The sequence below is a fragment of the Somniosus microcephalus genome, chromosome 17 (assembly GCF_052327205.1).
Source record: "Somniosus microcephalus isolate GS21.2 chromosome 17, FLI_Smic_1.0, whole genome shotgun sequence".
Taxonomy (NCBI): Eukaryota; Metazoa; Chordata; class Chondrichthyes; order Squaliformes; family Somniosidae; genus Somniosus; species Somniosus microcephalus.
Window position 1 is genome coordinate 39,980,936 of NC_141003.1, and position 26,018 is coordinate 40,006,953.

Sequence of the window (26,018 nt, forward strand, 5' to 3'; positions counted from 1 at the left end):
CTTTTGAATTTTCAACATAACAAATGCATCATTAACCCAACAGTTACCTCGGCAGTCGCTCTCCCACATCCAGATTCTGTTGAGGGGTACGGTTCCACTCCCTTGAGACAAAAACTTCTCCAATCGTACAGCTTATAATGGCACTTTTTATTCCTTTTGCTTGTCTTGCCAGCCACAAAATGTATAAGGTGTGGGTTTAATTTTCTGGTAGCACTCTTGCCTGAGTTAGAAGGTTGTGGGTTCAAGTCCCAATCCAGAGATTTGAGCACATAATCTAGGCTGGCATTTTAGTGCAGTACGGAGGACATGCTGCACTGTTGGAGGTGCCATCTTTTGGCTGAGACATTAATCCGAGCTGCCGTTTGTTTCCCCCCCCCCCCCGCTCTCAGCTGCATATAAAAGATCCCACGGCATGATTCGAAGAAGAGCAGGGTATCCTGGCCAACATTTATCCCTCAAGCACCTAAAACAGATAATCTGGTCATTTATTTCATTGCCTTTTGTGGGACTTGCTGTGAACAAATTGGCTGTCACGTTTACTACACTTGAAGTACTTAATTGACTGTAAAGCACTTTGGGACATCCTGAGGTTGTGAAAGGCGGTGTATAAATGCAAATTCATTTGTTTATTACTACAGGTATCACAGGGTAACTTTTAATGCTATGTGCTCATCAGCTGCAACCTGGAAACTGGCATGTTTTGAACTCTACAGTTCCCTGTCCAATTAAACTCGGACCTCTGAGAAGATAAGTCAACCATTCTTTTCCGTCCCAACAAATCTTGGGTAAAAAAAAATACATTTTGTGATGTAAAAACTGTTGCAAACACATCTATTACGTTTCACCAATGCCTGGGGCTGGGGTTTAAAACATAAGAATTAGGAGCTCGAGCAGGCCATACGGTCCCTCGAGCCTGCTCCGCCATTCAATAAGATCATGGCTGATCTTCGACCTCAACTCCACTTTCCCGCCCAATCTCCATATCCCTCGATTCCCCATGAATCCAAAAATCAATCTATCTCAGCCTAAATATACTCAATGACTCGGCATCCACAGCCCTTTGGGGCCGAGAATTCCAAAGATGCACAAACCTCAGTGAAGAAATTCCTCCTCATCTTAAATGGCTGACCCCTTATCCTGAGACTATGCCCTAGTTCTAGACTCTCCAGCCAGGGGAAATAATCTCTCGGCATCTACCCTGTCAAACCCCTCAGAATCTTGTATGTTTCAAGTGTTTGTTGCCTGCCCTTACTGCTGTATCTTGGCCTGCCCTACTGCATTTCTGGCCATCAGGTACCTTTTGCCACATTACTGGGCTAAAACTGCATCAGACTGGACCACCCCAATTGCATATATTGTGCATTACAATATGACTCCTCATATGCAATACTATGGAAGATCTTCCAGTGTCACACTTGCATAAAAGTTTCTTGACCAGCTCAAATTTCAAATTCATGAGACAAATCAACTCAGAAGTCATAAAAGTCTAGCAATAAAATGCAGAAACTGAACAATAAAATTACCTGGGTGGAAAAATTCATAATCCTTACAACCACAACAAATCAGATGTCTGATGCTATGTTGAGCAATGCTGAAAATCTACTAATAAAAGAAACAAAATAGAAATTGTTCAAAAATATTACATTCAACATTGTTCCTCAAGCTCAAATGATGAGGGTTCAAAATAAGGTTTCAAACACAAAATATTTATTTCACTATCATAGTTAACTTAATCATTAAGTTTTTGTGTCTTTCGGTATCTTCATTAGTTGGAGGCCTTTACCTCACACCAAAGCCTGGGCTTGCGGTTGCAGTGCTTTTAAAAAAAAAAAAACTTGTCTGTAGTAAGTAAGGGAAACACTCATTATTTTTCAGGAAACCAATTATGAAATACTCACTTTCACTGGTCAAAATTGTACAATCTTCTATGAATGAGCAGTGCCACAGGCAATCCAATTACACAGAACATACAGCACAGAAACATTCGGCCCAAAAAGTCTCCACTGGTATTTATACTCCACACGAGTCTCATCCCATTCCATCTGCCTCATCTCAGCCTTTCAGCACATTTTTCTATTCCCTTTTCTCATGTACGTGTCTCAATTCCTTTTGAAAGCATCTAAGCTATTTGCCTCAACCACCTCTTGTGGTAGTCAGTTTCACATTCTAACCACTGAGTAAAAAAATTTCTCCTTATTTCATTATTGGATTTATTAGTAACTATCTTGTATTTATGGCCCCTAGTTTTGGATTCTCCCACAAGTGGAAATATTCCCTCCACATCTACCCTGTCCAACCCATTCATAATTTTAACGACCTCCATCGGGTCTTTCCAGATAGCTGTAATCTGTCTGATATTATATCCTGTCTTGTGTTTCATATGTTGTACTTTGATTTTCTCATTTTATATTCAACAAATCTGAATCCAAAAGTAATGGCATATATGAACCAAAAGTGAGCAAAGCAACAAGTCAAACATGAGCACCAACTAAAATCTACAAATAAAACAAATCAGAACATGAATAATCAATCATTCAAAAAATGTTTCCCATTCTTTTGGCTGCAACAAAGCTGATGTGATTAGGGGAAGTGATTAAAATTTACCAATATAGAAAAGCACAAACAACCAAATATAAAGTCTGAAAATACTTTCTTCAAAAACCTTTCATCTACCATTTATTTTCCTCAAGCTCATATTCAAAATAAGGTTTCTAACATAATAAAAATATAAATGACATTCAGCCTATAATTAAATTTATCTATAAAATTGTATTTTGTGTCTGGGTAGCTTCAATAATATTTTTTATTTGCAGGCTTCAGTCTCTCAAAAACCTGGGCTTGGAGTTGATGCTCTTATCAGAGCTGAAGTGAAAGGAATTACCAATTACACCTGCCTGAAATTGCAAGTATGTCACTGTCTGAGCTACCTGAAATGCAATGTGGAAAATCTCAAATGTGCGATTCTTAATTCAACATCTAGAAGCTTGTAGCTAAGGCTATAAGAAGTTTGTTTTACCAAATAATTTCAAAATGGCCTGCTGCATGAATTTTTGAGGTAAGGTTTCAGTGACTAACTGTTTTTGAAAAATATCTTGGGGTTGAATACAGTACCTAGGCTTTAATTTATGTATACTATGAATTCGAAAACACTGATTCTTTACATAAAAAGTGCTATTTATTTCTTAAATAGCTGCAGTGGGTAAAAGGAAACATGAATTTATTTTCCAGGATCCAATTAAAAAATATTGTTCCTAGGCAGAAGTCATAGGAATTTCTTTCCAAATCCTTTCACTGGATATATGAATACACCACACCCCTATTTCCACAACCCAGCATTTCTTCTTCCTCTGCCCACCCCCCTGCCCCCAACCACAATTGCAACAGTAAAATTTCTGATTCTCCATGAGCAACATCATGGGAGATTTGCTAGTATGAGGAAAAAACTTGTTTCGAATGCACATCTGTCATACCTCAAGTGTTGCATATTCAAAACCTCAGTGACAGATTTGAATGTGTATGTTACACTGGCAACTGACTGGCTTAAATATAATTTTCATAAATCACTATTGAATGGGTACAGAACATAATCAAGTAACAAGCAGAACAAAAGCTACCAATCATGATTTGGCAGTCAGCATATGTTTACTAATTTTAAAAAAAGGGCAACAGATGAAATTGATTAAAATACTTTGTCCAAATATTTTCCTATCTTTGGTTAATAACCTGAGGAATATAGTACTAACAAATTTTAAAACACACAAAAATGCATAATTCATAACAAAATCATTAAACATCTGTATAAAATTACCCATGTCCTCTTGGTAATTCATCTGATAACTTTTGCCAACATCAGGAGTCTTGAGTTTGAGTTTACTTGCAGTTTACTTTATTCATGTTGGCCTTCCCTCCTAATATTTTGAACCTCGTGACAAGTGAAACGTTAATGTTTGTTTATATATTTTCCAATGTTCTAGAAATGGTTCAATCAGCTGCATTTGTGTTCTAAAAGAAAAAAATGGTATGTTTTGGAGTGACTATTGCTGTTCAAGTTTGGAAGGAAGTTGCTAATAAAAGTCCTGATTTTAAACATATTTAAACAGAATTTTTCAGTTCCACTTAGTAATGTTACGGATATATTTTGGAAATAAGGACAAATTTTTTATTTTCACAAAAAATGAAGCCTAAACAGATGAGGTAGTAAACAGTCTGTGAAATATTTTGAAACAATATTTGTATTATTTTTGTTGAAAACATTGTATTTGATACCTCCAACCACAAAGGAAACTGAGCAATTGTAAAACATAAATATTAGTTGGTTAAAACATGGAGCTGTGGCAAGCTTTAGTTTATTATGTAATATTGGTTAGAAATGTACATTTATATGAATTTTGGTTCCTTGAAAATTTCTATTTTCTGAATCTTACTCTTCTAGCTAGCTGCATTGGCCTGTGGTCAATGAAACTTTATGTAGCAAAACAGATCAGTTGTTTTAACCACACCCAGCTTAGCTGCTTAAAAAAAACTGCCAAACCGAATGCAGAAACGTTAAAAGCCCATGTGTATGCATAACCTCTGTCCAGTGAAGTGCCACCCTTGCAGCTCCCTGTTCCTGCTCATGTTATGAAAAATATGCAACTTGTTTCCTGAAGCATGCCCCAAGTCCCCTTGCTTCTCTTGATCCAGGTTATAGGTTGTGCCATGGGAGATCTCTTGTTTAGTCAAATGAAATAATTTGTCCTTCCACTGTCTCCACACACTGTAGCAGTATAGACTAACTTAAATGGTATTGGAAAGCATATACTGAGCTTGCAGATGAAATTATCATGATGATCATCTACTAGTAATCATTTCAAGCAATATACTTAAGCTTAACATGTGAATGGCGCATATAAAATTTTGTAGTAGCGTTCTTACACATACGTAAATATATACTTCGAGCCTGGAATTAACTTCATAGTACGAGCGGACAAATGCTTATTGCGTTCATACAATATTCCCTTGTAAACTACTTTAGTGCAGGGATTAATCCATTTATTTAAAACCAATTAAGTGTTAGCTTGGATTAGTTGGTAGTATTTTCATCCTCTATCAGATCGTTTTGGTTCAAGTCCAATTCCAGGATTTGAGGCGGACACTTCAGTGCTGTAAATATGAACTTTATTATTAAATCAATTTATTAATTTTTATTGTATCATTGTTCGCATAGCTTGGTTGGTAGCATTCAGTCTGAGCCTGTACAGTGCTAAGAGCTAATTCATTGCTTCATTGTCAGAGATTTCAGCCTTCAAATTTCTTAATTTATTCATTCATGGCATGTGGGTGTCGCTGGCAAGGCCAGCATTTATTGCCGATCTTTAGTTGCCCTCGAGAAGATGGTGGTGAGCTGCCTTTTTGAAACGCTGCAGTCCGTGACGTGAAGTTACTCCCAGCGGTGATATATTTCCAAGTCAGGATGGGACTTAGAGGGGAACTTTGAGGTGGTGGTATTCCCGTGCACCTGCTGCCCTTGCCCTTCTTGGTGGTAGAGGTTGTGGGTTTAGGTGGTGCTGTCGAAGAAGCCTTGGTGAGCTGCTGCAGTGCATCTTGTAGATGGTGCACACTGCAGCCACAGTGCGCCGGTGGTGGATGGGGTGCCAATCAAGCGGGCTGCTTTGTCCTGGATGCTGTTGAGCTTCGTGTTGTTACAACAGGCAAGTGCAGAGTATTTTATCACACTCCTGACTTGTGCCTAGTAGATGGTGGAAACGGTTTGGGGAGTCGCTTGCCACAGAATACCCAGCCTCTGACTTGTTTTTGCAGTCATGGTAATTATGTGACTGGTCCAGTTAAGTTTCTGGTCAATGGTGACCCCTCAGGATGTTAATGGTGGGGGATTCGGCAATGGTAATGCCGTTGAATGTCAAAGGGTGGTGGTTAGACTCTCACTCGCTTGTTGGAGATAGTCATTGCCTGGCACTTTTGTGGTGCGAATGTTACCTGTCAATTATCAGCCTATGCCTGAACGTCGTCCAGGTCTTGTTGCATGCGGGCATGGACTGCTTCATTATCTGAGGAGTTGTGAATGTACAGTGTTCAGTGCCAATCAGCAAACATCCCCATTTCTGATCTTAGGTTGGAGGGAAGGTCATCGATGAAGCAGCTGAAGATGGTTGGGTCTAGGACACTGCCCTGAGGAATTCCTGCAGCGATGTCCTGGGGCTTTGATGATTGACCTTCAACCACCACAACCATCTTCCTTTGTGCTTGGTCTGACTCCAGCCAGTGGAGTGTTTTCCTCCGGATTCCCATTGACTTCAGTTTTACTAGGGCTCCTTGCTGCCTTGATGTCAAGGGTAGTCACTCTCGCCTCACCTCTGGAATTTAGCTCCTTTGTCCATGTTTGGACCAAAGCTGTAATGAGGGCGGAAGCCGAGTGGTTTTGGCAGAACCCAAACTGGGCATCAGTGAGCAGGTTATTGGCGAGTAAGTGCCACCTGATGTCACCTTCCATCACTTTGCTGATGATTGAGGGTAGACTTATGGGGTAGTAATTGGCTGGATTGGATTGGTTCTGCTTTTTGTGGACAGGACATACCTGGGCATTTTTCCACATTGTCGGATAGATGCCAGTGTTGTAGCTTTATGGGAATGGTGCGGCTAGTTCTGGAGCACAAGTCTTCAGCAAGATAGTCGGGATGTTGTCTGGGCCCATAGCTTTTGCTGTATCCTGTGCGCTCAGCCTTTTCTTGATATCACGGAGTGAATCGAATTGGATGAAGACTGGCTTCTGTGATGGTGGGGGGACCTCAGGAGTAGGCCGACATGAATCATCCACTCGGCACTTCCGGCTGAAGATGGTTGCAAACACTTCAGCCTTGTCTTTTGCACTCACGTGCTGGGCTCCACCATCATTGAGGATAGGGGATATTCATGAAGCCGCCTTCTCCTCCTGTTAGTTGTTGAATGGTCCACCACCATTCACAATTGGATGTGGCAGGACTGCAGAGCTTTGATCTGATCTGTTTATTGTGGGATCGCTTAGCCCTGACTATAGCATGCTGCTTCTGCTTTTTAGCATGATGCAGTCCTGTTAGCTTCCCCAGGTTGGCATCTCATTTTTAGGTACACCTGGTGGTGTTCTGGCATGCTCTTCTACACTACTTACTGAACCAGGGTTGCCAGGCCATGAGGTTACAGATTGTGGTGGAATACAATTCTGCTGCTGCTGATGGCCCACAGTGCTTCATGGATGCCCAGTTTTGAGCTGCTAAATCTATCCCATTTAGCATGGTGGTAGTGCCACACAACACAATGGAGGGTGTCGAAGATGGGACTTTGTCTCCACAATGACTGTCATGGACAGATGCATTGGTAAGGACGAGGTCAAATAGGTTTTTCACCCTCGTGTTGATATTCTCTCCACCTATCGCAGGCCCAGACCAGCAGCTATGTCCTTCAGGATTAGGTCAGTGGTGGTGCTACCACTGAGCCACTCTTGGTGATGGACAGTGAAGTCCCCCACCCAGAGTACATTCTCTGGCATTTGTGTGATGTAAATTTTACTTGCTACTTATCAGCCCAAGCCTGGATGTTGCCCAGGTCTTGCTGCGTGCGGGCACGGATTGCTTAATTATCTGAGGAGTTGCAAATGGAACTGAACACTGTGCAATCTATCAGCGAACATCCCCACTTCTGACCTAATGATGGAGGGAAGGTCATTGATGAAGCAGCTGCAGATGGTTTGGCCTCTGACACCATGAGGAACTCCAGCAGTGATGTCTTGGGGCAGAGATGATTGGCTACCAACAGCCACAACCATCTTTGTGCTAGGTACAACTCCAGCCAGTGGAGAGTTTACCCCATGGTTCCCCTGTGCCACACTCAATCAAATACTGCCTTGCTGTTGAGGGCAAGCACACTCACTTCTGGAATTCAGCTCTTTTGTCCATAGCTGGACCAAGGCTGTAATGAGGGCAGGAGCTGATTCCTGGTGAAACCCAAACTGAGCATTGGCAAGCAGGTTAAGTGCTGCTTGATTTGGCTGCAGATGACACCTTTTATCACTGCTAATATTTGCGAGTGGGCTGATGGGGTAGTAAGTGACCGGATTGGATTTGTGCTGTTTGTGGGCAGGACCTACCTGGGCAGTTTTCCACATTGTCAGATAGATGCCAGTGTTGTAGCTGTGCTCGAACGGCTTGGCTACTTCTGGAGTACAAGTCTTCAGCATTACAGCTGGGCCTATGCTGCAGCCAGTATGCGCTGAATAATTTTGATGTCTCTTTGGACTGTCTGTTGAATAGTTTGAAGCTGACTCCATAGTGGTAACAGTTATGATTTTTATTTAAGCATAAGTGAGACTTAATACACACACAGTATTTGAGCAGCAGTTTACAATTGAGAATTATATTAATGGTTATGGCCCATACTTTCTACTCATACACATCTATTGTCCTTTCTGACCCCTCTATACTGAGAAGGGCACAAACCCACTAGGATATACCCCAAAAACAGAACGGCCAAGAAATCCATCCAACCACAGGCACAGCAAGTTCTATGTTAAGGCACAGGCCTTGGCCCTCCCTCAAACTTTTTCTATGCTTGTTCATGGTTGATGATGCAACCCAGGAACTTGACAACAAGAGTTCTAAACTGTAAATAAAACCTAGATTACAGTAACATTCCCTAACTTTTCCCTAATTCTAACATGAGAAATAGATCCAAGTAATAAACCTATAGACTAGCAACCTTAATATTAAACTGCAATCTAGCAAAGCTTAATGGTGACAAATAGTAAAAGCAAATTACTTTCATTACTCAAAAGATCGCCCATTCCCACAGACGAAGAGATAAGGCTGTAGACAGCGCTACGTCGCACCGTTCTCTTCTAGCAATTAATTTTTGCAACAAGTCCACTTGTGATACTGCACCTGCCAGAAGTTAGCAGACAGTCCAAAGCAGTGTCTTTTTGCAGACCAGTAGTTTGAGAAAAGCTTAGGGTCATTTAACTCTTGCAAAGCCTAATCACTCAAAATACCCTCATAAGCCCATATTCTTAAAGCTCAGCTGTTTCTATATTACATGGAATGAATCAAATTGGATTAAGACTGTCATCTGTGAAGGTGGAGACCTCGGGAGGAGGCCGAGATGGATTGCAAAAACAGAAAAGGCGGCCTAACCATGGCTAACAAAAGAAATTAAGGATAGTTAGATCCAAAGAGGAGTCATATTAAGTTGCCAGAAAAAGTAGCAAGCCTGAGGATTGGGAGCAGTTTAGAATTCAGCACAAAAGGACCAGGAGATTGATTAAGAGGTGAAAAATAGAGTACAAGAGTAAACTTGCAAATAACATAAAAAAAGAGGACTGTAAAAGCTTCTACATGTAAGTAAAAAGAAAAAGATTAGTGAAGACAAATGTAGGTCCCTTAGTCAGTAACGGGAGAATTTATAAAAGGGGAACAAGGAAATGGCAGAGCAATTAAATAAATACAGGAAACTTTGGTTTATCCGGAGGTTGTATGTCCGGAATACTCGATCCAACGGCAAAAATCAGGAGCCGTTTTCTAGACGTTTTCTAGTTCTTGTTCTTTTTTTTCCCCCCCAGTCAGGCACTGCAAGGTCTGTAGCTATAGCAACAGCTTCAGCTAGAGACGCTTGCAGCTGCAGCCGACTCTTTAGAAGCTGTTGCTAAGCAAGAGTGTTTGTTGTCAGATACGGAGATGAAAACCTCCATATGCGTCAACATTAACTTTATGTCCGGCAGTTTTGATAGATCGGCAACACGCCGGTCCCGTTGGTGCCGGATATCACAAAGTTTCCTGTACTTTGGTTCTGTCTTCACGGAGAGGACACATAACTTCCCAGAAATGCTAGGGAACCAAGGGTCTAGTGAGAAGGAGGAATTAAAGGAAGTTAGTAAAAAAAAAAGTGCTGGAGAAATTAATGGGACTGAAAGCTGATAATCTGCATCCCAGAGTACTAAAAGAGGTAGCCATGGAAATAGTGGATGCATTGGTTGTCATCTTCCAAAATTCTATAGATTATGGAACAGTTCCTGCAGATTGGAGGGTGGCAAATGTAACCCCACTATTTAAAAAAAGGAGAGAAAACAGGGAACTACAGACCAGTTAGCCTATCAGTAGTAGGGAAAATGCTAGTCTATTATAAAGGATGTGATAACAGGACACTTGGAAAATATCAATGGGATTAGACAAAGTCAACATGGATTTATGAAAGGGAAATCATGTTTGACAAACTTACTGGAGTATTTTGAGGATGTAACTGGTAGAATAGACAAGGGAGAACCAGTGGATGTGGTGTATTTGGATTTTCAGAAGGCCTTTGATAAAGTCCCATATAAGAGGTTAGTGTGCAAAATTAAAGCACATGGGATTGGGGTAATATACTGGCATGGATTGAAAATTTAGTTAAGACAGGAAACAGAGCAAGAATAAATGGGTCTTTTTCGGGGTGGCATGCGGTGACTACTGGGGTACCGCAGGGATCAGTGCTTGGGCCCCAGCTATCACACCATATATCAATGATTTGGATGAGGGAACCAAATGTAATATTTCCAAGTTTTCTGACGACACAAAACTAGGTGGGATTGTGTGTTATGAGGAGGATGCAAAGAGGCTTCAAGGCGATTTAGACAAGTTGAGTGAGTGGGCAACTACATGGCAGATGCAGTATAACGTGGCTAAATGTGAAGTTATTCACTTCGGTAGGAAAAACAGAAAGGTAGAGTATTATTTAAATGGTGCTAGATTGGGAAATGGTGATGTACAAAGGGGCCTGGGTGTCCTTGTACACCAGTCACTGAAAGCAAACATGCAGGTGCAGCAAGCAGTTAGGAAGGCAAATGGTATGTTGGCCTTCATTGCAAGAGGATTTGAATATAGGAGCAAGGATGTCTTACAACAGTTATACAGGGGCTTGGTGAGACTACACCTGGAGTAGTGTGTGCAGTTTTGGTCTCCTTACCCAAGAAAGGATATACTTGCCATAGAGGGAGTGCAGCAAAGGTTCACCAGACTGATTCCTAGGATGGCAGGGCTGTCGTATGAGGAGAGATTGGGTCGACTAGGCCTGTATTCACTAGAGTTTAGAAGAATGAGAGGGGACCTCATTGAAATGTATAAAATTCTGACAGGGCTAGACAGACTGGATGCAGGGAGAATGTTTCCCCTGACACAGGGGTCTAGAACGAGGGGTCACATCTCAGGATACAGGTTAGGACATTTAGGACTGAGATGAGGAGAAATTTCTTCACTGAGGGTGGTGAACCTGTGGAAGCCAAGTCACTGAATATATTTTAGATAGATTTCTAGACACAAAAGGCATCAAGGGGTATGGGGAGAGAGGGGGAATATGGTATTGAGATAAAGGATCAGCCATGATAGTGTTGAATGGCAGAGCAGGCTCGAAGGGCCTACTCCTGCTCCTATTTTTCTATCACCCACTCACCACTTCAGCCTAGTCTTTTGCACTCACATGCTGGGCTCTGCCATCATGGAGGATGGAGATGTTCATGGAGCCTCCTCCTTACATTAGTTGTTTAATTGTCCATCACCATTGAATATGGCAGGACTGCAGAGCTTTGATTTGATCCAGTGGTTGCGTGGTCGCTTCTGCTATTTATCATGCATGCAAGTCCTGCGCTGTAGCCTCACCCAGCTGGCATCTCATTTTTGGATATGGCTGGTGCTGCTCTTATATCCATCACACTACCATTAGCATCACTGAGTGTATATCAGGCCACGAGGTTACAGGTTGTGGTGGAATACAAATCTGCTGCTGCCCATCGTGCCTCATGGATGCCCAGCTGAGCTGCTAGATCTGTTCTAAATCTATCCCATTTAGCAGTGGTAGTGCCACACAACACGATGGAGGGGGTGCTCAGTGTGAAGATGGGACTTTGACTTCACAAGGATTGTGCGGTGGTCACACCTACCAATACTGTCATGGACAGGTGCATCTGCAATAGGTAGAGGTCAAGGAGGTTTTTCTCACGACTTGCCACAATCCCAGTCTGGCAACTCTGTTCTTCATAGCATTCACTGCACCCTACTGTGAAACTACTATGCTAAATTAAGTGTTACAGGAAACTTTGATATCTGGCACCGACGGGGCTGAGCTGGTGCTGTAACATCAAAAGTGCCAGACATACCAGAGTTAATGTTTAAACATACGGAACGAAGAAGCTCTGAATCAACAAACCCTGTTGCTTACCTTCAAAACAGTCAGCTGCAGCTGCAAGCGTCTGTATCTGAAGCTGTTGCTGTAGCTACAGACCTTGCAGTGCTTGACTGGGGAAAAAAAAAGCAACGAGAACTAAAACAATATAGAAAACGGCTCCTGGTTTTTGCCGTTCGATCGAGTATTCCGGACATATAACCTCCGGATAAACCAAAGTTTCCTGTATATAAATGCAAATATCTAGTAGTTCTGTAACCACAGAACTTGCTGCGACTGGCAAAAAATGAGGCAAGTGCAGAAAATCTCAACCTACCTCATGTTTTACGATCCCTAAAATGTCATGGAAATCATTCTAAAGATGGAGGTTATGAGCCGACAGGCAGGTCTGTGCATTAGTAAAATTTGCACTGGTTCCACCTTCCTGGATGGAAATTTATTTAAATGTCATAGAAAGTGAACGGAGCTTTTATGGGCACAGAACAAGCAAGTCCCAAGGCAATATCTGACTGACTCATGCCTAGTTGTATGTTTCCCTACCTACACATTCTTATTCTCACTTTCTGCCCTGCCTGCTGTATAATAATGCATATGCCCCATTCAGATCCATTGCTTCTTTGTGGTCCATATTTACAAACCTCTGATTCCAGTACCATCTCCTGTGTTAACATGGCCAACTGTGGTGTCTCAGACTCTACCCTCAATCCCCCATTAATCATCTACATTCTACCAGGCTTCACAGTGATTTGCACTGAGTGTGGTTTAAACAGAGTGCTGGAGTTGGGTGAGTGAGGGAGTCTTAACTGTTTTCTAAAAATCAAACTTTTGTTTGTTTCACATTTACTGTTTAAAATCTAAATTTCCCAGCCTTAAGCAGGGAGATACAAGGCCTACAAGGTCAGAGCAGCTGAAGGCAGTTAAGTAGGGAAACTAGATTAAACTGTTCCCATAGAAGGGCTCAGCCAGCTCCTTTGTTTCAGCGCCTATAAAAACAGGTTTCATAGTGCCATTTGCACTGAGTGCAATTTTGAACAGAGTGCTGGAGTTGAGTGAGGAGTGGAAGGAGGAGCTCCCTTGCTTCACCTTTGCTTTTCCTAACTTTTCACCCTGTAGGAATTGGTTCTTACTTTACACCAAGGAAAGAGTCCGAGAGCAGGAGCAGTCAAACAACAACCACTGCAAAACCACTAACGTGAAGTCACAACCAGGGAAGGAGCTGATAGATAAGTAGGACCTGGTGAGTTTTTCTACATTCCAGTCGTTAAAGTAAAAGTAAGGTCTCTAGTTTAGAGTAAGTACAGGAAACTTTGGTTTATCCGGAGGTTAACTGTCCGGAATGCTCGAGCCACCGGCAAAAATCAGGAGCCGTTTAGTTAGGTTTTTCTTTTCGTAGGTTTTTTCCCCCCACTAGTCAGGCTCTGCAAGGTCTCGCTGAAGCTGTTGCTAAGCTACAGAGATGCTTGCAAGGTACGGCCGACTGTTTAGAAGCTGCTGCTAAGCAACACAGTTTGTTGCCAGATGCGGAGCTCAAAATCTCCGTATGTTTCAACATTAGCGCTGGTTTGTCTGGCAGTTTTGATGGGACGGCAACAGCTCGGTCCTGTCAGTGCTGGATAGCACAAAGTTTCCTGTAGTGTGTAAAGTAAGGTCCCTAGTGTATTTAATATTCTTTAATTCAGAGGAAGTTAAGGGAAGGACATGGCAGGGTAGCTCAGCTGTGTAGAGTGCTCCTCCTGTGCTATGTGGGAAGTACGGGACACTGTGTCCAGGGCGAACACGTGTGCAGGAAGTGTCTCCAGCTGCAGCTACTCCAAATCTGTGTTTCGGATCTGGAGCTGCGGTTGGAGTCACTGGAGCATCCGGGAAGCTGAGATCTACGTGGCTAGCACACTTAACGAGGTGGTCACACAGGTAAAGATTGCACAGGCAGAAAGGGAATGGGTGACTACCAGACAGAGTAAAAGAACTAGGAAGGTAGTGCAGGAGTCCCCTGGGTCCATCTCCTTCTTAACAGATTTTCCATTTTGGATACTGCTGGGGGAGATGGTTTCTCGGGGGAATGCAGCAAGAGCCAAGTCCGTGGTATTACAAGTGGCTCAGCTGCACAGGAGAGGAGGAAAGAGAGAGTAATAGTGATAGGGGATTCTATCATAAGGGGAACCAGATAAACGTTTGTGGCTGCAGACGTGACTCCAGGATGGTATATGTTGCCAGGGTCAAGCACGTCACTGAGCTGCTGCAGGACATTCTGAAGGGGAGAGGGTGAACAGCCAGAGGTTGTGGTCCATATCGGTATCAATGACATAGGTAGAAAGAGGGACAAGGTCCTGCAAGCAGAATATAGGGAGCTAGGAAATAAATTAAAAAGCAGGACCTCAAAAGGTAGTAATCTCAGGATTACTCCCAGTGCCATGTGCTAGCGAGAGCAGAAATAGGAGAATTGACCAGATGAATGCGTGGCTGGAGAGATGGTGTCGGAGGGAGGGATTTAAATTGCTGAGGCATTGGGACCGATTCTGGGGAAGGTGGGACCTGTACAAGTTGGACGGGTTACACCTCAGCAGAACCGGGGTGAATATCCTTGCAGGGGGGGTTGCTTATGCTGTTGGGAAGGATTTGAGCTAGTTTGTCAGGGGGCTGGGAACCTAAGTGTGGGCCCAGAGCAGAGAAACAAAGCTGGAAGTGCAAGTTAGAAAAGTAGTCAGCAAAACTAGTAGGGAGCAGAAACAAAGGCCAACAGTAAAGGGGGTCAAAGTGCAGAAAAATATTAAACAGGCAAAGTGAAAAGCACTTTATCTAAATGCATATAGCATTCGCAACAAGGTGGATGAATTAATGGCACAAATAGAAGTAAATGAGTATGATGTAATTGTCATTACAGAGACATGGTTGCAGGGTAACCAAAGCTGGGAACTGAATGTTCCAGGGTACTCAACATTTAGGAAGGACAGACAAAAATAAGCACCGTTAATAAGGGATGAGATCGGTACGGTAGAGATAAATGATCTTGACTAGTGATGTAGAACTGGAATCAGTTTGGGTAGAGCGAAGAAACAGCAAAGGGCGGAAAACATTGGTGGGAGTTGTGTATAGGCCGCCAAACAGTAGTGGTAATGTAGGGCACAGTATCAATCAAGAGATTAGAAGTGCATGTAACAAGGGCGATATGGTAATCATGGGGGACTTTAACCTACATATTAACCGGCCAAATCAAATTACCACTAATAGCATGGAGGACGAATTCTTGGAATGCATGCGAGATGGTTTCCTGGATCAGTATGTGGAGGAACCAACCAGGGAACAGGCTATTCTGGATCTGGTACTGTGTAATGAGAAAGGGCTAATCAATAATCTTGTGGTAAAGGGGCCTTTAGGGACAAGTGGCCATAATATGATTGAATTTTATATTAAGTTTGAGAGTGATGTAGTCCAATCTGAAACTAAGGTCTTCAATCTAAACAGAGGAAACTACAAGGGTATGAGGGACAAGTTGGCCATGGTAGATTGGGAGACTCTACTAAAAAGGTAAGAAAGGTGGACATACAATGGCTAACATTCAAGGAAACAATGAATAACCCAAAAGGAAGAGTGATCCAACCATGGCTAACAAAAGAAATTAAAGCTAGTATGAAGTCAAAGGAGGAAGCTTATAAAGTTGCCAGAAAAAGCAGTCAGCCTGAAGATTGGGATCTTTTTAGAAATCAGCAAACAGGAACCAAGAAATTGATACAGGAAAATGGATTATGAGCACAAACTAGTGGAAAATATAAAACCGGATTGTAAAAGCTTCGATAGGTATGTGAAGAGGAAAAGACGGGCGAAGGTAAATGTAGGTCCTTTACAGTCAGAGACAGGAGAATTTATAATGGGGAATGAGGAAATGGCAGAGAAATTAAATAAATACTTTGTTTGTCTTTGGAGGAAGACACAAAAAACCTCCTAGAAATAAGAGAAAACCAAGGGTGCGGTGAGAATGAGGAACTTAAACAAATTTAGTAAAAAAAACGGTACTAGCAAAATTAATGGGTCTAAAAGTCGATAAATCCCAAGGACCAGATGACCTATATCCTAGGGTTTTGAAAGAGCTGGCCATTGGAATAGTGGACGCATTGGTTGTCATCTTTCAAAATTCTATAGATTCTTGAATGGTTCCTGCAGATTAGAGGATAGCAAATGTAACCCCTCTATTTAAGAAAGGAGGGAGAGAGAAAACAGGGAACTACAGACCTGTTAACCTCACATCAGTAGTTGGGAAAATGCTGGAATCTATTATAAAGGATGCAATAACTGGGCACTTAGAAACTAATAGTAAGATTGGGCAGAGTCAACATGGATTTATGAAAGGGAAATCCTGTTTGACAAACCTATTGGAGTTCTTTGAGGATGTAACTAGTGGAGTAGACAAAGGGGAACCGGTAGATGTGGTGTATCTGGATTTTCAGAAGGCCTTCGATAAGGTCCTACACAAGAGGTTGGTGAACAAAATTAGGGCACATGAAATTGGGGGTAATATACTAGCATGGATTGAGAATTGGTTAACAGACAGAAAACAAAGTACGGATAAATGGGTCTTTTTCAGGATGGCAGGCTGTGACTAGTGGGATACCACAAGGATTGGTGTTTGGGCCCCAGCTATTCACAATCTAGATCAATGATTTGGATGAGAGGACTAAATGTAACATTTCCAAATTTGCTGATGATACAAAGCTAGGTGGGAGTGTCAGTTGTGAAGAGGCTTCAAGGGGATCTCGACAGGCTCAGTGAGTGGGCGAGAACATGGCAGATGGAATATAATGTGGATAAATGTGAAGTTATCCACTTTGGTAGAAAAAACAGAAAGGCAGAGTATTTCCTAAATGGTGAAAGATTGGGGAATGCAGACGCTCAAAGGGACCTGGGTGTCCTTGTACATGAGTCACTGAAAGTGAATGTGCAGGTGCAGGTGCAGCAAGCCATTAGGAAGGCAAATGGTATGCTGGCCTTCATTACAAGAGGTTTTGAGTACAAGAGTAAAGAAGTCTTACTCCAATTATATAGGGCCTTGGTGAGACCACACCTGGAGTACGGTGTGTGGTAAACCACTGTTATACCTGCCTGTGTGGGTGTTTGTATTCCACTGTGTACATGTCTGTACATGCCTCGGCTGACTCCTCCCACGAGTCCAGGTATTAAAAGGTGACTGCTCCACAGTCCCTCTGTATTCTGGACTGGTCGACCACTCGAGGCACACCTTCATTCTCTTGTTAATAAAAGCCTGTTAGTTACTCGCTTAACCTCAGTCTTTTGAGTAATTAATAGCGCATCAATTTTATTAACAAGATTTTTTATAATGGAGAAGATCCTCACACCAGCATGCCTGGACTTAGACCATCGGGAGGCGGACGCATCCACCAAGTTTGCTCACTGGCTTAGGTGCTTTGAAAGATTCCTTATCGCCTCCGCTGCAACGGTCAAATCGGATGAGGACAAACTGGATGTCCTGACCTCCAAAGTGAACCACCGAGCGTACTCGGTCATCCAGGACGCGACCTCGTACACAGCTGCTCTCAAGCTCAAGGACCAGTACACGCGCCCAGTGAACGAGGTGTACGCCAGGCACCTCCTGGGGAGTCGTAAACAACAACCTGGGGAATCGACCGAGGAATACCTTCAGGCACTGTCTGTGCTTGGCCGGGCCTGTGGTTGTAAGGATGTAAAGGCCGCCGTGTACACAGAGGAACTTATCCGGGACGCTTTTGTAGCGGGCCACAGGTCCAATTACACCCGACAGCGACTGTTGGAGCAGAGTGACCTCGACCTCAACAAGGCCTCTGAACTCGGACTATCATTGGACGCCGCGGGGAACGACAGCCTGGGACACGGTAGGACCGTCTCATAGCACCGTGCCACCCCAGCCACATCCCAGCAACGGCCCAACTACCGCAGCAGTGTCCCAAGGCCAGAAATGCTACTTTTGTGGCCAGGCCAAACACCCAAGAGCGCGCTGCCCGGCGAAAAATGCGGGCTGCGGGAAGAAGGGACACTACGCCAGCGCCTGCAGGGCCAAAGCCACCCCGAACCCCAGCAGCGCCGCGTGTGGGCTGTGCGGGCCGCCATCTTGGGCCTTCCCAGCCATGTGCGAACCACTGGAACAGCAGCCATTTTGGACGCCTCCAGCCACATGGGGATCATGGACGACGCCAGCCGGGACGCAGCAGGCCCCCAACACCGCCTCATCTGATACCCGCAGCGACACACCGACCCCTACGCTGGCCTCCGTTACGCTGGACCAAGCGAGACCACACCAACTGGCCCGGTCCACAATGGACATTAAGGTAAATGGTCACGAAAGAACCTGCCTTTTTGACTCTGGGAGCTTCATCCACCCCGACACGGTGTGGCGTTGCTCTCCCAGTCCTGCCTGCGCACCAGCAGATTTCTATGGCCTCGAGTCCCAGTCGCCGGACATTGGCGGCTACTGCGTGGTGACACTCTTAGTAGATGGGACTGTACGATAATTTTAAACTTCTGGTCCTGCCCCACCTCTGCGCTGCCGTTCTACTGGGGTTAGATTTTCAGTGCCACCTTAAAAGTGTTACGATGGCATACGGTGGACCCCACTCTCAGTCCGCAGCCAGCAGCTTCCAAATTGCCCGCCGCGCACCAGGTGCAACCTCTCCACACTCAGTCACACACACACACACCACCCCCCCCCCCCCCCCCACTGTTTGCTAACCTCACCCCCGACTGTAAGCCCATCGCCACAAAGAGCAGGTGATACAGTGCCGGGGACAGGGTTTTCATTAAAACCGAAGTGGAGCGGCTCCTGAAGGAGGGGATTATTGAGGGCAGCACCAGCCCCTGGCGAGCCCAGGTTGTGGTCGTTAAGACCGGCGAGAAGCAGCGCCTGGTCATCGACTACAGCCAGACAATAAATCGCTACACCCTGCTGGACGCTTACCCACTCCCCCGCATAGCTGATATGGTCAACCAGATCGCGCAGTACCACGTCTTCTCGACCATTGACCTGAAATCAGCATACCACCAGCTCCCTATCCGCCCTGAGGACCGCCAGTATACTGCCTTTGAGGCAAACGGCCGCCTCTATCACTTCCTTAGGGTTCCCTTTGGCGTCACCAACGGGGTCTCCGTCTTCCAAAGGGAGATGGACCGGATGGTCGATCAAAATGCGTTGCAGGCCACTTTCCCATATCTGGACAATGTGACCATCTGCGGCCATGACTTGCAGGACCATGACTCAAACCTCGAAAAATTCCTCCGCACCGCCCAACTCCTGAACCTGACGTATAACAAGGAGAAGTGCATATACCGCACAACCCGCCTCGCCATCCTTGGCTGTGTTGTGGAACACGGAGTCATCGGTCTCGACCCCGACCAGATGCGTCCCCTTATGGAACTCCCAAGGCCCTGAAGAGGTGCCTAGGGTTTTTCTCCTATTACGCCCAGTGGGTCCCCTACTATGCGGACAAGGCCCGTCCGCTGATCAAGTCCACCTCTTTTCCCTTGACGGCAGAGGCCCGCTTAGCCTTCCACCGTATCAAGGAAGACATTGCCAAAGCCACCATGCACGCAGTGGACAAATCCATCCCATTCTAGGTGGAAAGCGACGTGTCCGACTTTGCCCTGGCTGCTACCCTTAATCAGGCGGGGAGACCCGTGGCCTTCTCCGCTGTTGAGAAGGAGGCCCAGGCTATTGTGGAGGCTGTGCGTCATTGGAGGCACTTCCTGGCCGGAAAACGATTTACCCTGCTCACTGACTAGCGTTCAGTTGCTTTTATGTTTAACAACAAGCAGAGGGGCAAAATCAAAAACGACAAGATCTTGAGGTGGAGAATCGAACTTTCCACCTACAATTACGAGATCTTGTACCGGCCCGGGAAGCTCAATGAACCCCCGGATGCTCTATCGCGTGGCACCTGCGCCAGCGCGCAGATCGATAGACTGCGGGCCCTCCACAATGACCTCTGCCACCCAGGGGTCACCAGGTTCTTCCACTTCATCAAGGCCCGCAACCTGCCTTACTCCATTGAGGAGGTCAGGACCATGACCAGGAACTGCCAAGTCTGCACTGAGTGCAAACCGCACTTTTATAGACCAGATAAAAGCCACTCGCCCCTTCGAGCGCCTGAGCGTTGATTTTAAAGGGCCTCTCCCCTCCTCCGACCGCAATGTGTACTTCCTCAACATTATCGATGAGTACTCCCATTTCCCGTTCGCCATCCCCTGCCCGGACATGACCAGTGCCACGGTCATTAAATGTCTGAACGACCTCTTCACCCTGTTCGGTTTCCCCAGCTATAGCCATAGCGACCGGGGCTCATCGTTTGAGCGACGAACTCCGTCAGTACCTGCTCGCTAGGGGTATTGCCACAAGCAGGACCACCAGTTACAACCCCCGGGGGAACGGACGGGTGGAAAGAAAGAGAATGCGACAGTTTGGAAGGCCGCCCTGCTAGCCTTAAAGTCTAGGGGCCTTCCGACCTCCCGCTGGCAGCATGTGCTCCCCGATGCGCTCCACTCTATTCGGTCACTGCTCTGCACTGCCACTAACACCACCCCTCATGAGAAAATGTTTGTCTTCCCAAGGAAGTCCACATCGGGGACATCGCTACCGCCATGGCTGACGTCCCCAGGGCCGGTCCTACAGAGAAGACACGTGAGGACCCATAAAACGGACCCCCTGGTCGAGAGGGTCGACCTCCTCCATGCCAACCCCCAGTATGCTTACATTGCGTACCCGGACGGGCGGGAGGACACAGTTTCCATACGAGACCTCGCACTCTCGGGGGCCCCAGTAACCCACTACCCCCCCCCCCCCCCCACAATCCAATATCCAACCCCAGCAGACGGCACGCCTGGGCCCCGCTCGACACCCACGAGGACTACACACCAGTGCCCCAGCCTACGCGGGACTCAACGCCGGAAGCTTCACTACCCCTGCCGTCGCCACGTCGATCACAGCGGCAGACAAGACCTCCGGAGAGACTCCAATACACAAACTTTTAATACACTTCACCCCGCCGGACTCATTTTTAAACAAGGGGTGAATGTGGTAAACCACTGTTATACCTGCCTGTGTGGGTGTTTGTATTCCACTGTGTACATGTCTGTACATGCCTCGGCTGACTCCTCCCACGAGTCCAGGTATAAATGTGACTGTTCCACAGTTCCTCTGTATTCTGGACTGGTCGACCACTCGAGGCACACCTTCATTCTCTCGTTAATAAAAGCCTGTTAGTTACTCGCTTAACCTCAGTCTTTTGAGTAATTGATAGCGCATCACTGTGTACAATGTTGGTCTCCTTACCTGAGGAAGGATATTCTTGCCATAGAGGGAGTGCAACAAAGGTTCACGAGATTGATTCCTGGGATGGCGGGACTGTCGTATGAGAAGAGATTGAGTAAACTAGGCCTGTATTCTCTTGAATTCAGAAGAATGAGAGGGGATCTCATTGAAGCATACAAAATTATTACAGGGCTTGATAGGGTGGATGTTGGGAGAATGTTTCCCTTGGCTGGGGAGTCTCGAACCAGGGGCCACAGCCTCAGGATAAAGGGTAGGCCATTCAGGACTGAGATGAGAAGAAATTTCTTAGAGGGTGGTGAATCTTTGGAATACTCTACCCCAGTGTTGTGGAAGCTCGGCTATTGGGTATATTCAAAAACAGAAGTCAATAGATTTCTGACTAATAAGGGATATGGTTAATGGGCCGGTGAATGGAGTTGAGGCAGAGGATCAGCCATGATCTTATTGAATGGTGGAGCAGGCTCGAAGGGCCTACTCCTGCCCCTATTTCTTATGTTATGTACCCCGTGGGGACATCATCCACAAACACAGCCATCACATGAATGCTGAGGAAACCCAATGCTAACACACTGCCTTCAACATTAACTCAAGTACTATCTCAGGAAAGTCTTAAGAGTCAAAATTTCCTCCAGCTCACCAACAAAACACACACTTCTGACACTGCTTCCATCATCCTCCCAAGCTGCCTGTTACAACTAGACCAACCTTGATGTCTGGCTCAATTGATGACTTGCATCTCTTGCCTCTGTACCTCCACTGCCAAAACCCTAAAAAAAAAATCCCCTCCGTGACTCCAAATGACCTCTCCACTGACCTCCCCGCCCTCACTTTTCACAAACTCAAAATTAAATTAAAAATTCTGTAGCCCAACAGCCTCGGATATTACATAGAAGATAGAAGCAGGAGTAGGATATTTGGCCCCTCGAGCCTGCTCCGCCATTCAATGAGATCATGGCTGATCATCCTAATTCAGTACCCTGTCCCTGCCTTCTCCCTATATCCCTTGATCCCTTTAGCCTTAAGGAATATATCTAACTCCTTCTTGAATATATTTAATGAACTGGCCTCCACCGCCCTCTGTGGCAGAGAATTCCACAGGTTCACCATTCTCTGGGTGAAGAAATTCCTCCTCATCTCAGTCCTAAATGGCTTACCCCTTATCCTTAGACTATGACCCCTGGTTCTGGACTCCCCTGCCATCAGGAACATCCTTCCTGCATCTAGTCTGTCCAGGCCTGACAGAATTTTATAGGTTTCGATGAGATCCCCTCTCAAATCTTCTAGACTCCAGTGAGTATAAGCCCAATTGACAATCTCTCCTCATACGTCATTCCTGCCATCCCAGGTATCAGCCTGGTGAATCTTCACTGCACTCCTTCCACGGCAAGAACATCCTTCCTCAGATAAGGCGACCAAAACTGCACACAATACTCAAGGTGCGGTCTCACCAAGGCCCTGTACAGCTGCAGCAACACATCCTTGTTCCTGTACTCGAACCCTCTTGCTACGAAGGCAACATACCATTTGCCTTCTTAACTGCATGCTTACCTTCAGTGACTGGTGCACAAGGACACCCAGGTCTCTGCATTTCCCAATCTATTGCCATTCAAATAATAATCTGCCTTCCTGTTTTTTGCCACCAAAGTGGATAACCTCACATTTATCCACATTATAGTGCATTTGCTATGTCTCTGCCCAAATTGTACTGGAGTTTCACGACAGCCTCCTCACAGCATACCCTCCCACCCAGCTTTGTGTCGTCTGCAAATCTGGAGATACTGCATCCAATTCCCTCGTCCAGATCATTAATATATATTGTGAATAGCTGGGGCCCAAGGACCGATCCTTGTGGTACCTCACTAGTCACTGCCTGCCACTCAGAAAACGACCCGTTTATTCCAACTCTTTGCTCTCTATCGGCCAACCAGTTCTCTATCCAAGTCAATACCTTGCCCCTAATCCCATGTGCCTTAATTTTGCACGCTAATCTCTTATGTGGGACCTTATCGAAAGCCTTCTGAAAGTCCAAATACACCACATCCACTGGTTCTCCCTTATCTATTTTACCAGTTACATCCTCAAAAAATTCCAGTAGATTAGTCAAGCACGATTTACCTTTTGTAAATCCATGTTGACCTTGTCCAATCCTGTCACTACTTTCCAAGTGCTCTGCTATTACATCTTTTATAATGGACTCTAGCATTTTCCCCACTACTGATGTCAGGCTTACCAGTCTTTAATTCCCACTTTTTCTCTCACCTTTTTTGAATAGTGGGGTAACATTAGCTACCCTCCAATCCATGGGAACTGTTCCAGAGTTCTGGAAGATGACCAGCAATGCATCTACTATCTCCAGGGCCACTTCCTTAATCTACATCCTAGGGTACTTATCAGGCCCTGGGGATTTATCGGCCTTCAATCCCGTCAACTTCCCCAAAACTATTTCCCTACAAATACTGATTTCTTTCATTTCCTCCCTCTCATTAGTCCCTATGTTCCCCGACATCTCTGGGAGGTTATTTGTATCCTCTGAAGACAGATCCAAAATATGTATTTTAGTTGGTCTGCCATTTCTTTGTTCCCCATTATAAATTCCTCTGATTCTGACTGTAAGGGACGTACACTTGACTTCAATCTTTTTCTCTTCACATATCTCAAAGCTTTTACAATCAGTTTTTATGTTCCCTGCAAGCTTACTTTCATAATCTATTTTCCCCCTCTTAATTAATCCCGTTGTCCTGCTTTGCTGAATCCTAAACTGCTCCCAATCCTCAGGTTTGCTGCTTTCTTTGGCCAATTTATATATCCTCTCTTTGGATCTTGTTATCCCTAATTTCCCTTGTTAGCCACATTAATAGATTGTGAATGCTCATTAACCCCATTCTTACCAAGCTCCATAGGTTTCAAGTCTCCCAGCATATCAATTTCAAAGTCATAGTTTTCAAATCCTTCCACAGCTTCGCCCACCCTACCAGTAACCTCCTTCAATTGTATGTCTGAGCACACATCCTCTGCTCTTCTGATGTTCACCAACTGCTTGTTCCTCCCTTCTACCACGAGTGGGCAATCCTTCAGTCACCACACACTCCCTAATCTACTCCATTTCAATTCTTGCAAAAACATCTTAAAAAACCTCAACTGGCTATATTTTTGGTTCACCTTTAATTTAATAATTGGGAAGACTGAAGCCATTGTCTTTGGTACCTGCCACAAACTCTTCCATAGCCACCGATTTCATCTTCCTTCCTGACCACTGTCCTCAGCAGAACTAGATTGTTTGCAACTTCAGCACCCTATTTGACCCTGAACAGTTTCTGACACCATATTCTCACCATCACAACAGACCAACTACTCCCACCCCTGTCATATTGCTCTTTTCCACCACTGCTTCAGTCCATCTGCTGCTGAAACTCTCACCTATGCTTTTCGTACCTCTACTCATTTATTCGAGTGCTCTCCTAGCCAACCATCCAGTTTCCATCCTCCATAAACTTAAGCTCATCCAAAACTCTTCTGCCCACATCAAGACCTATTCACCCCTCACCACTCTGCTCACTGATCTGCAAACCAACATTTCAATTTAAAAATTCTCATCCTAGTGTGGAAATCCCTCCATGGTCTTATAGCAAAATACTGCAGATGCTGGAAATCCAAAATAACAGAAAATGCTGGAAAAACTCAGGCGAGTCAACGTTTCAGGTCGTAACCCTTCATCAGGACGAAGGGTTTTGACCTGAAACGTTGACTCTTTCTCCATGGATGTTGCCTGGCCTAAGTTTTTCCAGCATTTTGTTAGTTATTTCCCTCCATACAACCTACCAGAACAAGACATTCCTCCAACACTGGCCTCTTGTGCATCACCCACTTTCTTCACCCCACCATTGGCAGCTATGCCAACAGCCAGTTAGGCCTCAAAGTCCCTTCCTGAACCCCTCTCTGCTCCTTTACGATGTTCTTTAAAACTTACCGCTTTGACCAAGCTTTTAGTCACCTGTCCTAATGTCTCCTCCTTTGGTCCGGTGTCAGTTTTTTTCTGATTATGCTATTCGGTTTACAATGGTCATTTCTGAGGCAAGTTCAGGAGTTAAGTGTAAAAGAGGTGAGACAGGACCAGGGTCGGCACAGACTCTAAAGCCTGAGCCACAATCACTTAAACAGAGCAATCCGCCTTTCCGAGTTTAGACATTCAATATTCCACCAATTCTCTTAAAACACGGACTCCTCTAACCTATCACGCTACCCAAACGCCGTTCGTACCATTTACAAGAGGCATTGGGTTTAACCATTAATGTTTTGCAACCGGCGTTCGTTGTAATAACCGCTCTCTTGGAACTATTGTGAAAGTGATCCCGTTGTGCGGAAGATTAAAATCAAACGCGCGTATCGCTTGCAGGGCCGAAAATTGTAGAGGATTATAGCGACACAAACCTGCAGCCATTTAGACTGAGCCCAACTGGAGCTGCCGCCATCCGGGGATTTTAGAGAGTGGGGGGGAGGGGCGGAATAGATCGTTTCCCGGCACGCTCCGCGCGCTATT

General features: G+C 45.0%; 1 long non-coding RNA gene across 1 annotated transcript; it reads right to left on the minus strand.

The window, feature by feature from the left end:
- Nucleotides 1-1,685: 1,685 nt before the first annotated feature.
- On the minus strand, nucleotides 1,686-25,977 carry LOC147105668 (uncharacterized). The gene is made up of 2 exons (XR_015081551.1): nucleotides 25,910-25,977; nucleotides 1,686-4,002 (listed from the first exon to the last, which is right to left on the minus strand). It is a non-coding gene; the product is annotated as an uncharacterized LOC147105668 (long non-coding RNA).
- Between the last annotated feature and the right edge of the window lie 41 nt (nucleotides 25,978-26,018).